This window comes from Thalassophryne amazonica, chromosome 11 (assembly GCF_902500255.1).
Source record: "Thalassophryne amazonica chromosome 11, fThaAma1.1, whole genome shotgun sequence".
Taxonomy (NCBI): Eukaryota; Metazoa; Chordata; class Actinopteri; order Batrachoidiformes; family Batrachoididae; genus Thalassophryne; species Thalassophryne amazonica.
Genome location: NC_047113.1, coordinates 15,489,014 through 15,504,302, shown reverse-complemented (window position 1 = coordinate 15,504,302; position 15,289 = coordinate 15,489,014).

Sequence of the window (15,289 nt, the reverse complement as noted above, 5' to 3'; positions counted from 1 at the left end):
AGCATCCACAAATTCAAATCACATTCTGCAACATATGTCAATGCCATCGATATAAAACGGCTTTATCGCAATGGTTCCATCCCCATTTCTGACACGGATCGGCTTCTTGACCCTTCCTGCCTTCACAAGGAAGCACTAAGGAACTTATCAAGTGCTCCTGTCAGCCAATGACAAGAAGATGACTGGCCTTTGGTCTGGACTTCATAAAGCCATGACTTACAGGAGAGCAAGTAAAGGGCATGAACGGGGAAAAATATAGAGTCCAAAATTGAGTGGAGTAAGAACTACTGCTCTTTGCTACTTGTCAAGATATCAACAAGTATGTTGGAAGTGCAGTTCAGTGAAATCAAATCCCTGTACTTTGTGAAAATAGACTTCTATTTTTTGAGAATATCCTTGCCAGTTTCTCCATGTGGCTTTTAATTTTGCTTGTTACAAACCCACATCTCTGCTTTCTACATGTTACACCGAAATCAAAAGTCTATAACTGCTTTATTATATGGTAAACAATAAAATTGGGAGTTTGTCAAACATACTAAAACTGAAAAATCAATCTCAAGTTTCAACTCTTTATTATGACTGTCATACTGCACCAACTGACATCCCATCGATCGACTGGAGATGCCTGTTAAGTCCGTGACGAAGAGTCATCAGGCTTGTTTTCTTATAAAGTTCGCCATTCGCCTGTCTAGCTAAAATCGACCGAATATTCCATCAAGCAAGTCAAGTTTCAAAGTTGGGCGCATGTCCCTTTTCAGTGACGTACTTGTGAAACAGGTTGGCTGCTGATTGTGCATTTCATCTTTTTCGTGTAAAATATGTTTTAAGTCAGCGTCGCTAACAGACACAAACCTGTCTTCTGCCATCTTGTCAACAAACTGACAGCCAAAGTAGGCACTGTATCGCGTTATCTGATTGGTCGTTATTTGATAGAAGGCGTCACTTGATTAGTTAGCGCTACGCTGCACGCGAGGTGTATTTGTTTCACATGCACGGTCTACTTGGCTCCACCAGCGGTCAACTCGGCATGTGGTACAGCTCAGAAAGTGACGAATGGGCCAATCAGAAGTTGGGAAAATCCCATACCATATAATAAAGTCTATAATTGGACTTGTACATGTGGGTCAATTTTCCTGAGCTTGCCTTGTTGTACTTCCCATCCCAAAGAGTCCATGCATCGAGGTGTTTGACATTTGGTTACTTTGTGGATGCACATTATGTCTGTACAGAAGATGTACAGTAAACTGGCCTTATTATTATTGCTAATGTTCTGATTAGGATAAGACATGGTTATGACCAGAATTAAATAAAGTCAAACCAAGTCTGGGGGCATGTACTGGTGCTGTGCATAACTGCATCTACTATGCCATGGAACCGCCCTGGGTCCTGGATGCAAACCACCTAGGCACACAACTGGACCACCACAGCTGTTGAAAGTAACATATCTGCCACAACCAACTGAAACATGGGTATCACCCTTGGCCTTTTCTAGCAACTGGGGTCCTCAGCAATGAGGGACATGCACGCTGGATCATGCCCAAAAGCACCACATGATCAAAATGTCGTACCTGACATTCCCTCACAGTGCAAGTGAGACTACTCATCTGAGTCTCCTGAAGTAACCACTTCTTCGATACAGTTTTTCAGCTGTATCCAAGGATCTCCTGAACAGACCTCATACCAAAGACATCCAGTTGCTGCCTTCAGTCCATGGTTAGTGTCTCAATCTCATAAATGTACAGTAAGATAAGAAGTACCAGGAGCCAAAAAACTTGGACTTTCATTCTTCTGCAAAGACATCAACATCAGCAAACACCTCTCTCCAGTGAACTAACAACTCCAGAAGTGCTTACCAGATGTCTTCTGATGTCATAGGCTAAGGACCCAGAGACATGTGTTTCACTGTCGACATAAGTGAAGGTCTCTGCAAGTTCAAGACATTTGCTGCATGCAGATACACTTATGGTGGCTTTTTAAATTCTTATAATTATTGTTGTCACAATTAAGGAAGCCTTAATTGCACATTATTCCTTAACTTTAGAAAAGCAGGCTTATGATCATCTGACCAAACAAGGAACTACTTGTAAGCAAGGTGAAAGAACAGCACTTGGCTCACTCTCATTACAATAACTAAGGTGCCCTTTATGAAGGTCCTTAATCATCAAAGTTATTCGTAGTGTGCAGCTGAGCCTTGCATGGTAGCACCTTGACATTAGTGTGTGTGTGAATGGGTGAGTACATCACATTATTATAAAGCAGCCTGCAAACAGTGTATTGAATGTATGGCTGAGAGACTTGGATGCTATCCGGTGAAGTATGGTGGATGTGGTGAAGCATGATATTGGTGCATGCTTCTAGATCTGCCCTGAACCAATCAAGTATGTTGATTGGGCAGGTGTGAAGTGGCAATAGTGGACTAGGTACATACTTTGCTTATATATTTTCCAGGTCTATCTTTGCCTTTGCAATATTTCGGACACAGATCCACATGAGATAATGACAATGAAAAATTTAACCCAGTGATGACAAATTTGTTAAATCTGTCCGTCAGTGTCCTTGTGCACCTTAACACTTTTGTTGAATGGCAATAGGCTGTTTGATCCCACTTCCTGAGTGTGTATAGTTGAAAGATATATAAACACTAGGCATGTGGAGATTAATCAGTATGAATCTGTATCTAGATACAAACATGCATGATACGAGCGCATCGATTCATTCAGTGTTCATCGAGTCAATTGATGTGTGGAATCGTGTTGCATCGCTCCCTGCTTGCATCAATTTTTTTCCGAGGCACATGGAATGCACCACGGACGGTTCGGGACACTGGAGAAACCATTGATTTTGAGGGTGTTTAACAAGAAAATTATTATTTATCTATGTTGATTGCAGACTGCAGGGGTTCTGCTTGAAGCTGCTCGCTGGTTCTCTGCTTCGCTGGTTTTCACAAATGCCAAGTCCACTGCTGTGATCACCAGCCGTTGTGTAAACTGTAGTTGCCCATCAGGTACAACCCCTGACAAAAATTATGGAATCACCGGCCTCGGAGGATGTTCATTCAGTTGTTTAATTTTGTAGAAAAAAAGCAGATCACAGACATGACACAAAACTGAAGTCATTTCAAATGGCAACTTTCTGGCTTTAAGAAACACTATTTGAAATCAGGAAAAATAATTGTGGCAGTCAGTAACGGTTACTTTTTTAGACCAAGCAGAGGGAAAAAAAATATGGAATCACTCAATTCTGAGGAAAAAATTCTGGAATCATGAAAAACAAAAGAACGCTCCAACACATCACTAGTATTTTGTTGCACCACCTCTGGCTTTTATAACAGCTTGCAGTCTGTGAGGCATGGACTTAATGAGTGACAAACAGTACTCTTCATCAATCTGGCTCCAACTTTCTCTGATTGCTGTTGCCAGATCAGCTTTGCAGGTTGGAGCCTTGTCATGGACCATTTTCTTCAACTTCCACCAAAGATTTTCAATTGGATTAAGATCCGGACTATTTGCAGGCCATGACATTGACCCTATGTGTCTTTTTGCAAGGAATGTTTTCACAGTTTTTGCTCTATGGCAAGATGCATTATCATCTTGAAAAATGATTTCATCATCCCAAAACATCCTTTCAATTGATGGGATAAGAAAAGTGTCCAAAATATCAACGTAAACTTGTGCATTTATTGATGATGTAATGACAGCCATCTCCCCAGTGCCTTTACCTGACATGCAGCCCCATATCATCAATGACTGTGGAAATTGACATGTTCTCTTCAGGCAGTCATCTTTATAAATCTCATTGGAACAGCACCAAACAAAAGTTCCAGCATCATCACCTTGCCCAATGCAGATTCGAGATTCATCACTGAATATGACTTTCATCCAGTCATCCACAGTCCACGATTGCTTTTCCTTAGCCCATTGTAACCTTGTTTTTTTCTGTTTAGTTGTTAATGATGGCTTTCGTTTAGCTTTTCTGTATGTAAATCCCATTTCCTTTAGGCGGTTTCTTACAGTTTGGTAAGTTTCCTCCCATTCGTTCCTCATTTGTTTTGTTGTGCATTTTCGATTTCTGAGACATATTGCTTTAAGTTTTCTGTCTTGACACTTTGATGTCTTCCTTGGTCTACCAGTATGTTTGCCTTTAACAACCTTCCCATGTTGTTTGTATTTGGTCCAGAGTTTAGACACAGCTGACTGTGAACAACCAACATCTTTTGCAACATTGCGTGATGATTTACCCTCTTTTAAGAGTTTGATAATCCTCTCCTTTGTTTCAATTGACATCTCTCGTGTTGGAGCCATGATTCATGTCAGTCCACTTGGTGCAACAGCTCTCCAAGGTGTGATCACTCCTTTTTAGATGCAGACTAACGAGCAGATCTGATTTGATGCAGGTGTTAGTTTTGGGGATGAAAATTTACAGGGTGATTCCATAATTTATTCCTCAGAATTGAGTGAGTCCATATTTTTTTCCCTCTGCTTGGTCTAAAAAAGTAACCGTTACTGACTGCCATAATTTTTTTTCCTGATTTCTTATAGTGTTTCTTAAAGCCAGAAAGTTGCCATTTGAAATGACTTTAGTTTTGTGTCATGTCTGTGATCTGCTTTTTTCTACAAAATTAAACAACTGAATGAACATCCTCCGAGGCCGGTGATTCCATAATTATTGCCAGGGGTTGTAAAGGAAATAATAATAATATCCTCTGTTTTGTGGGACTAAGTGCACAGCTCCAAAGAACCGCACAGATTTTGGTCGGAATGAATAACTAATGAATAACAGAGCAAAATGCCATTTTAAATCAAATGACACCTCTTTCCAAATGTTATAATGCAAACAATAAACTACAACTGACCTAAACCATTTTTTTCCCCCAAAATGAGACATCCTGCATTTTTATGAATTACATCCTGATGTGAAGCGCAGCCAGCTGAAGAGCTCATCAGAGTCTATGAAGTTACATTTGTGTCATTAATATCTGAAAGGAAATGCTTTTGACAAAAACTACAGATGTTTATTTCTATTCATGTCCAGAGATCTAGGATCCATCATGTACATCAAGGATCCAGTGACAATGTACAGATATTGTCCAGAGATCAAGGATCCAGTGACAATGTACAGATATTGTCCAGAGATCAAGGATCCAGTGACCAATTTCATATTAATTTACTTTAAGACTCAATAAAATGTGGTTGACATAGAAAAACTGTAAAGCCTACTTTTAGTACACAGAAAATTTACAAGAGGTATTGATAAGGGAATCAATACAGAATTGGATGGTTAACCGGAATCGATAATGGCATCCGTATTGATAAAATCTTATCAATACTCATCCCTAATCATATTGCACCAAATCACATCGTATCACTTTGTGAGGAATTCAATTGCCATCAAATACATATTAAATCGCATTGAATCGGGAACAAGGGTGAATTGTATCACACCGTGTCATCATGTATCGTATCGCTGGTAGTGTATTGAGGTGTGTATCGAATCGTTGTCAGTGATAAGATTCACATGCCTAATAAACACAAATGCCTTTTCAAATGGGACACAGTGCAAATATGACAATGTTCGGCTGCCTTTACTGTGGGGATCATTGGTTTACTTTTGAGACAAGATTTTATGAGCAGATTTGCTAATGTATGTCTGTAAATTATGATATGGCATCTCACATTATGACAAAAAGTAAAAAATCTTACTATGTGGACAAAGTGGTAAGCCTGGTGATTAAATGCAGTATCACAATACTGCAGACATCACATACAGGATATTCCAAATCACTGTCATTACCAAAAAACAAAAACAAACAACAACAACAACAAAAATGGGAACTAATTAGAGCCAGCTACATTTACTCATACAATTACCAACAGGGCAAAACTGCCATAAACACAAATTGCACAAATTTAACCTGATCTGCCATATCAAACTCATGAGTTACAGAAAAAAGATCCCCCCTTAAAGGTGACATGAAGGGGGAAACTGCCTATATTTAATCAATTTAATCATCTTATAATGCGCCAAATCACAACAAAAGCCGTCTCAAGGTGCCTCACACAGAACAATTCAATATAAAAATTAAATAAATAATAAAAAATTAATAAAAAAAAAACAAATACATAATTAAAAACGAAGTAAAAGAATAAAACAGATAAAAAAAAATAAAAATTATTCATAAGAAATATAATAAAAATGGGTTTTAAGTCTTGACTTAAAAATGTACACGGACTCTGACTGCCTCACGGTCGCAGGATGACCGTTCCACAGGGTGGGTGCATGATGAGAAAAAGCTGTTTGACTTGCTGACTTCTTCTTCACCCTGGGAACACAGAGTAGTCCCGCATCCTGCAACCGCAAAGCCGGGCCGGCACATAAGGTTCCACCAGATCAGCCAGAGAAGATGGTACCAGTCCATGAACAACTTTAACAAAACCTTAAAATCTGCTCTCACAGAGACAAGGAGCCAGTGTAACAATGCCAAAATGGGTGTAATATGTTCAGACCTTCTGCTACGTGACAAAAGTCTGGCGGCAGCGTTATGAACCAGCTGAAGACCCGTAATGCTGGACTGCGGTAACCCTGAAAATAAAACATTACAATAATCTAGTCTAGAAGAAACAAAAGCATGAATCAGGGTCTCAGCATCAGCCATGGACAGGATGGGGCGGATCCTCGCTATATTTCGCAGATGGAAAAAAACAGTCCTAGTAACATCCCTGATGTGGAGGTCAAAGGACAATGTGGGATCAAAAATTACCCCAAGGTTCCTCACTTTGGCCGTATGATGTATGACACACGAACCCAGGCTGAGCACCAGCTGGTCAATCTGACCAAAACCTATTTATTTATTGTACTATTTTTGTTGCTCTAAAATGGGAGATTTTAACATGGGAGTCTATGGAAAGTGACTCAATTTTAGAGCCCGACTCAAACGGCCATTTAAGAAAAGTTTTGAGTCTTTCGCTTTTGTCTCATTCATTAGGACCGGAGGTTGGTGCTTGGTTTGGACATTAGAGGAAATCAATCCAATTTCTAAAGGTGTAAGAGAAGATTTTTCACCAGGAAACAGCAGGAGGAAACCTGACTGGACAGAACTAAGCTTGTATCTAACTGAGCTCTGGAGCAGGAGCAATAGAATCATTTCATTGCTATATATAAATGTCAGTCAATATTCTATGAATAAATCACTGGAATGTTTAGTAAAATACATATAACATGAAAGTATTAAATTATGAAAATCAGTATTCTGATTTTGATCATTTTGAGGCCACAACAGAAGGCCTTGCTAACCTCGATGGCCCACCACTATTTGCACACCTTTGGGTGAGAGTGTGATTTTAAATTTGGACATATTATCAATGGGTACCATATATTCAGAATAAAAGTTTAACGTGTCATATTTTTTGTCATATTAGTTATACCCAAAATACTATCGATTTTAAAATACAAAACAGTGTTTACGTGCATCTCACGCTGACCTTCCTCTTCTCTTTTAGACTTTAACTTCCAAATAGCTCCTTTGAAGAATGAACTTCAGGTCATTACAGGCAAAGTACTTGATTAAGTCATTAAGTCAAGAAAAGAGAAAGTGCAGAGCGAGGGTTTGCTGCCTTTTGGTCAACATTTGTTTGCTGCTGTTTATTAAAAGGGATCCTTTGGGTGAGGAGACCTCTTAAATGAGGTTAGAGCTTGTTGAAAGCAGCATTTCATTGTGAATAATTGGATTGCAGCTTTGTGCATGCGTGTGTTTAAATGTTGGGATCGAACTGTGCCTGGGGTGTGTTTACCTGAGAAGGCTCAGTCCCCTTCCTATCCTTCTTTGCTCCCTCCTGCCGTCCACCAGCTCTTTCCTCCTCTTTAATCAGTTCAATAAAGTATATCCTCTGCAGTCTTTCAGCTACAGCTCTGCAGCAGCAGATTAGGTCATCCGCACGTGCATGAATGCATCGTCTGCTTTTAGGGAGATGGCCAGACAGAACTGCAGATGGACAAAGGTACAACAGATAACATTCACACAGACATACTGGTATTTTTGTCTGTACACTACAGATCACACATGCCCAACGTGTATGTAGTTAAATTTGTTTTATTAATACCTGCAAATGCACAGAGGGTGATCTGCAAATAGTCCTTGATTTGCACACGTGTTTTGCGCTCCACAAATTGTGTTTTGGTTTTTACAAATAAATGTGTATTTGTAAATACGAGGTCTATTAGATAATAAACCGACCCTTTTATTTTTTTTTTAACTATATGGATTTGAATGACGTGCGATTACACCAATCATGCTTGAACCCTCGTGCGCATGCGTGAGTTTTTTCATGCGTGTCGGTGACGTCATTTCCCTGTGGGCAGGCCTTGAGTGAGATGTGGTCCCGCCCTCTCGGCTGAATTCCTTTGTTTCACACGTTGCTCGAGACGGCGCGCGTTGCTTTATCAAAATTTTTTCTGTACCTGTGAGGAATATCTGAGTGGACACTATTCGAGAAATTAAGCTGGTTTTCGGTGAAAAGTTTAACGGCTGATGAGAGATTATGGGGTGTTTCTGTCGGTGTAAGGACTTCCCATGGAGCGGGACGTCGTGCAGCGCTTCCAGGCGCCGTCGTCGGCCTGTTTCAACCTGCAAACATCCTAATTTAAGGCTTAATTCACCCAGGACGTCGTGAGAGAACAGAGAAGATTCAATTTTTAATGAAAGACGTGCGCGCAAATTCGCCGAGTCGTTTCCGTGATGACTCGGCAAATCTGTGTGCGCCGCGACAGGAAAAACACCTCCGTGTTGAAAACCATTTGTAAAATTCAGGCGGCTTTTGATGGCTTTCAACAAGTGAGTAACTGAGAAATTGTTTAACAGCTTGGGCATGTTCCAACTTGTCTGATAAGGTTTCCAACGGAGGTGTTTTTCTTGTCGCGACCCCCCGCGGTCGGGTCCGGCCCGACATGCGACTCTGCCCGCACGTTCTTTCATTACAAAATGTCCGTTAACAATAGAATGTCCGAATAAACTCCTCATGCCGACTTCTTCTGAAAGTTCTCTGTTCTCTGACGACTTACTGGGTCAACAGAGCCTGAAATGTGGAAGTTTTCAACTTGAAACAGCGAGACGCTGCCGCCTTGAAGCGCAGATCGCCGTCAGGCGCCGTGGGACACTACCAGACCAAAATCTCTCATCAGCCGTTAAAATTTTTACCGAAAACCAGCTGAATTTATCAAATGGTGTCCACTCAGTTGTGCCTTACAGTTTTGAAAAAAAATTGATAAAACAAAGCAGCAGTCTCTGAGCCATTCCTAAACAATGAAAAAATGACGAGAGGGTGGACGACTCCTCACTCAAAGACTGCCCACAGGCGAATGACGTAACCGACAGGCGTGAAAAAACTCTTGCATGCCCACGAGGGTTCAAGCATGTCTGATGTAATCACACGTGATTCAAAACCATCCATCCATGGTTTTTGAAAAAAATAATAAGGTCGGCTACTTTTCTAATAGACCTCGTATATCATTTTTTTCATTTGTATAAAAAAAAGCAAAACTGAAATTCTATTCATGAAGTGTGATTTAGTGATTTGTGGATCACTAATCTCACACACGAGACGGAGACTCAGAAAATGTCATTTCCCATAATGCCTTTTCCTTTTGCCGTGTGTGTTGGTTAACGCACAAACCTTCAGAATTAACGCGTTACTTTATTTTCACTTTGTAAAAATTACAGAGTTGCTTATGTCGATAAACTGTCCGGAATTAGTTTTGTTTATAAATGAAACGATGAGTGAAACTTCAGAAAAAAAAAATCCAGTTTCACTCTGAGCAGTTTTGCGTTTGTGTTTGTGGATCACAAAACACGTGTGCAAATCAAGAACTATTTGTAGATCACCCTCTGTGCATTTGCAGGTATTAATGAGACAAATTTAACTCCATAAAGGTGTGAGAATGCACACAGAGTGCATTTGCACGTGTTGCAAACTCTCCAATGTTTTGTGCTAAGAGGCAAATGTGAGCAGCTCGTACAAATTAAGTGTTGATGAATACTGTAGGTGCATGTGTCTTTCCCTAAGAGCACTTGGAATAATGAGCATTTTAGCCCTAAAATCACCTCTATAAACTGACTTATAGACATTGATGCGTTCTCATATGTTGCAGGTGTGGAAGATTTTCTGCCAGTTGAAAAGAAAAAAAAAAAGAATTAAAAGCCACCATCACTTTATGACATTATTAGGTAGAATTTTCTAAAAAATACGAGAAAGTTTCACATCATACATTCGAGAATTGAGGCATAATTATGTGATTATCACAATTATGATACAGTACAGTAAATTATAATTATATGATGTAATGCTATAATTATGAAACTCTAAGACACAATCATAAGTCACAATGATAACTCTCAACTCAGTCAGAATAATTACATGTTAATTTTAAGATGCAAAGCTGTCGATAGAAAATAAGTCATAATTATGAAATATTTGCAATTAAAAATTTATAACACCAAGGTGGCTCACTACTTGGCAGTGTTGCCACACAGAAAGATGGTCCAGGGTTTGAATCCGACCTGGTCCTTTCTGTGTGGAGTTTGCATGCACTCCCCATGTCTGCATGGGATCCCTCCGGGCTTCCTCCCACCTCGAAAGATATGCAGGTTAACTGAAGTTGTGACATGAAATAAATTGTTGTTCTGAGTGAGAGTGAATGAGATTGTCTGTCTATGTGCGTCGGCCCTACGATAGATAAACTTGCATTATTGCATTATTATTGTTCAGTGACTCCTGGGGTAGACTCCAGCCCCCTGTGACCCTTAATTGGAGTAAATGGGTATAGAAAATGGATAGATGGATGAATGAATGGATGGATTGGTATAGAAAATGAATGTAGTTAAGTAATTAATAGATGGTGAACCAAAAATATGACATATTAAGTTGAAATTATAAGGTTCTAAGTTGTCATAATTATGAAATAGTAAGGCATAATTATGAGACAATAAAATCACATTCTGAGAAATTCAATCACAATTTCATGAGAGTGTTATGGTGCTGAGTCACAAATACTATACAATAATGAATGTTTATGAGTTCAATGGCACAAATATTTCATGAGATGAAAGCTGGAACATACCGTTCAACGAGGCGAAGCAGAGTTGAATGGTTTGTTCCAGGTTTCACTGAATTAAATATTTGTTCCATTGAAAGAATGACAAAATATTCATTATTTGTTTTATATAACCGCTAAAATAGATCCTTGCCATTTGACATTTTATTAATTTATAAACAACAGAAAAGGGACTTACATTTTGGTGTTCCACTGCTGCTAAAGTCCAGATTGTGACGTGTAGTACGGTGATGCAGTGCAGTGACTTCGGACTGCCATAAAAAAAAACCTGGTGCAGTTCCTCAGTCCAGCCAAAAATCACGTCATCTTTTCATCTGAACAGCTCTTCATGCATTCAGACAGCTTACAGCGGAGTGGATTTTGTGTGTGTGTGTGTGTGTGTGTGTGTGTGTAAATGTGTGTTACAAGAATTAGCACCATCAGTTAGGGTCGATGCTTGTACTACCAAAAAAGACTGTACATCCTCAGTGCAGCGGAAAAAAAACATCACATCAGAAATTAGTCCAGCTTTTCATTCTAACTTCCTGCTAACAGCCTCCAGGCAGCGCAGTGGATTTGTTTAGTGTGTGCATGCATGCATGTGTGGGTGTGTGTGTAGGTTTGTGTGTGCAGAGTGCAATGGTCCCAAATGTATGGAACCAAATTTGCACTATAAATGGAACCAAATTGCACTCTAAATGCAATGTAACACCAATGGGAAGAATAATCCATGTCATGTGACATACAAAGCACCAATCAAATGACAAGGATCTACTCAGCTGTTATATAAAACACAAATAATGAATTGCTATGAGTGCAATGGTAAGAATATATGCATGCGTTCAAAGATGGAACATACCATTCAACAAGGTGGCAGGTGATAGCTTCCTCATATCATAGTAACATATATTCTTTTTTGAAAAACAGAACGACATAAACAGGAAGCGATCGCAGTTCACGATAATTCCCATTGAAAATAATGGAGAAACAACCTGAGCTTCTCCCATGTTTACATAAAACAAACAATAATAACATCTATAAACCCAGAGAATATATTCACATGAGTTTTGGGCACAATATACAAAGAGTTTTACCTTGCGATGTTAATGCTGTTGTCCGTGTGCGGCGGTTAAATTGCAGCCTGATCAGACCATCTCAATACATTTCTCAATGTTAATGACAACTCGCAGAGCAGCGACCTCTATGAGATTTTGTGAGATTTTGCGGGATTTGAAACCTCAGTAGGGCAAATATATCAGAATACATGGGCCAATAATAAAGGATAAATAGAACCAAATGCATGGTACATTACATCACTCATACAAATTGGACAAATAATGAATGTCATGTGATATACAATTCACCAATTAAATGACAAGGATCTATTTAGGTGTCATAATGTCATAATGAGATGCTAAGCCACAGATGTGAGATGATGAAGCACAGATATGTTGTACTAAATTATGATTGTTACGTGGTAAATCACAATTATGATGATAAATTATAAGGGACTAACTCATAATTGGGAGATACTAAGCCATAAGGGGAGGGAGAAAAGCTGTGTTAAAATAAAGTACAAACCTTCAGGTTTTGTTTTTCCAGAATGTATTACTTTTACTGTGGTCTTCATTTTGCTTTTACTATGTGCTACTACACATCACTGTACACAGAGTGTACATGCCTTGTGAACCTGCTTCTGTAAGGCAAATCTGAGTGTTTGCTTAATACAGTGCTGGATTTGGATTTCGGTGGTCCAAGAAGCACATGTTTTCTGGTGACAGACAATATCAATGCATCAGCTCTGCATCCAACCATGCCTCATTTTTACACCAATACACTCACATGAGCACAAGTAGTATTGTGATTTAAACCTGTGGTTCAGTCACCGAAACAGGAAATTCCGCAGTTTTCTCCCAATTTTGATGCATCTACAACACCCCTCACAAGATCTTCACATAGCCTGTAAGCATGTTCTGGATCTCAAAAAACTTTGATATACACTCCACACGTCTCATTGCAAAAGAGTCATATTCAGATGTGATGCAGCATGAGTTCATCCCACAGCTATTCACATTCTCTAATTCTGTCATAGAGTTCTTGTGGGTGTTGAGTCAACTGCACTGGCTGGAATTTAGCAAATACACAAGCACACTGTGCTGTCTGCCACGTTGTACCAGGTGGAAAATGGGGCCACACCTTAACAAACTCCCTGTTTATTCTTTTATAATAATGCCCATTTGTTGCATATCATTGTGTTCAGAACAGTCTCAGCTTTCTGAATGTGACATACACATTTTCTCGAATGCCGTGTCAAGATATGATTTTTTGAATAAGAATATGATCAAAACTTGACCAGTACACAGTAAACTGTTTGTTAAATTGAATTGTTTTGACTTATGTTTTTTAAATATACAAATTCTTTGATTTCAGCTTCTTAAAAATGAATCTTTTCTAGTTTATTTTTACTAGCTGATTTACTCCTATCTGGCAGGAGAAATCATTATTTTGGGTGCTGGAAAACACTAATCAACATTTTTTTCTCCAATTTTTGACATTTCATGGATAAAATAACTAGATACGATAAGACTATTGATCTCACAGTGGAAAAATTCACATGTTACATCAGCTCTTAAAAAACGTAAAGTATATATGCATACAGTAGTGTTCAGAATTATGGTAGTGCTATGTGACTAAAAAGATTAATCCAGGTCTTAAGTATATTTCTTATTGTTACATGGGAAACAAGGTACCAGTAGATTCAGTAGATTCTCACAAATCCAACAAGACCAAGCATTCATGATATGCACACTCTTAAGGCTATGAAATTGGGCTATTAGTAAAAAAAGTAGAAAAGGGGGTGTTCACAATAATAGTAGCATCTGCTGTTGACACTACAAACTCAAAACTATTATGTTCAAACTGCTTTTTTAGCAATCCTGTGAATCACTAAACTAGTATTTAGTTGTATAACCACAATTTTTCATGATTTCTTCACATCTGCGAGGCATTAATTTTGTTGGTTTGGAACCAAGATTTTGCTCATTTACTTGTGTGCTTGGGGTCATTGTCTTGTTGAAACACCCATTTCAAAGGGCATGTCCTCGTCAGCATAAGGCAACATGACCTCTTCAAGTATTTTGACATATCCAAACTGATCCATGATACCTGGTATGCGATATATAGGCCCAACACCATAGTAGGAGAAACATGCCCATATCATGATGCTTGCACCACCATGCTTCACTGTCTTCAGTGTGAACTGTGGCTTGAATTCAGAGTTTGAGGGTTGTCTCACAAACTGTCTGTGGCCCTTGGACCCAAAAAGAACAATTTTACTCTGATCAGTCCACAAAATATTCCTCCATTTCTCTTTAGGCCAGTTGATGTGTTCTTTGGCAAATTGTAACCTCTTCTGCACTTGTCTCAGAGTGATGCTGAAAAACTAATTCATGCATTTATTTCCTCTAAGCTGGACTATTGTAATTCATTATTATCAGGTTGTCCTAAAAGTTCCCTAAAAAGCCTTCAGTTAATTCAAAATGCTGCAGCTAGAGTACTGACGGGGACTAGAAGGAGAGAGCATGTCTCACCCATATTGGCCTCTCTTCATTGGCTTCCTGTTAATTCTAGAATAGAATTTAAAATTCTTCTTCTTACTTATAAGGTTTTGAATAATCAGGTCCCATCTTATCTTAGGGACCTCGTAGTACCATATCACCCCAATAGAGTGCTTCGCTCTCAGACTGCAGGCTTACTTGTAGTTCCTAGGCTTTGTAAGAGTAGAATGGGAGGCAGAGCCTTCAGCTTTCAGGCTCCTCTCCTGTGGAACCAGCTCCCAATTCAGATCAGGGAGACAGACACCCTCTCTACTTTTAAGATTAGGCTTAAAACTTTCCTTTTTGCTAAAGCTTATAGTTAGGGCTGGATCAGGTGACCCTGAACCATCCCTTAGTTATGCTGCTATAGAGATAGACTGCTGGGAGGTTCCCATGATGCACTGTTTCTTTCTCTTTTTGCTCTGTATGCACCACTCTGCATTTAATCATTAGTGATCGATCTCTGCTCCCCTCCACAGCATGTCTTTTTCCTGGTTCTCTCCCTCAGCCCCAACCAGTCCCAGCAGAAGACTGCCCCTCCCTGAGCCTGGTTCTGCTGGAGGTTTCTTCCTGTTAAAAGGGAGTTTTTCCCTTCCCACTGTAGCCAAGTG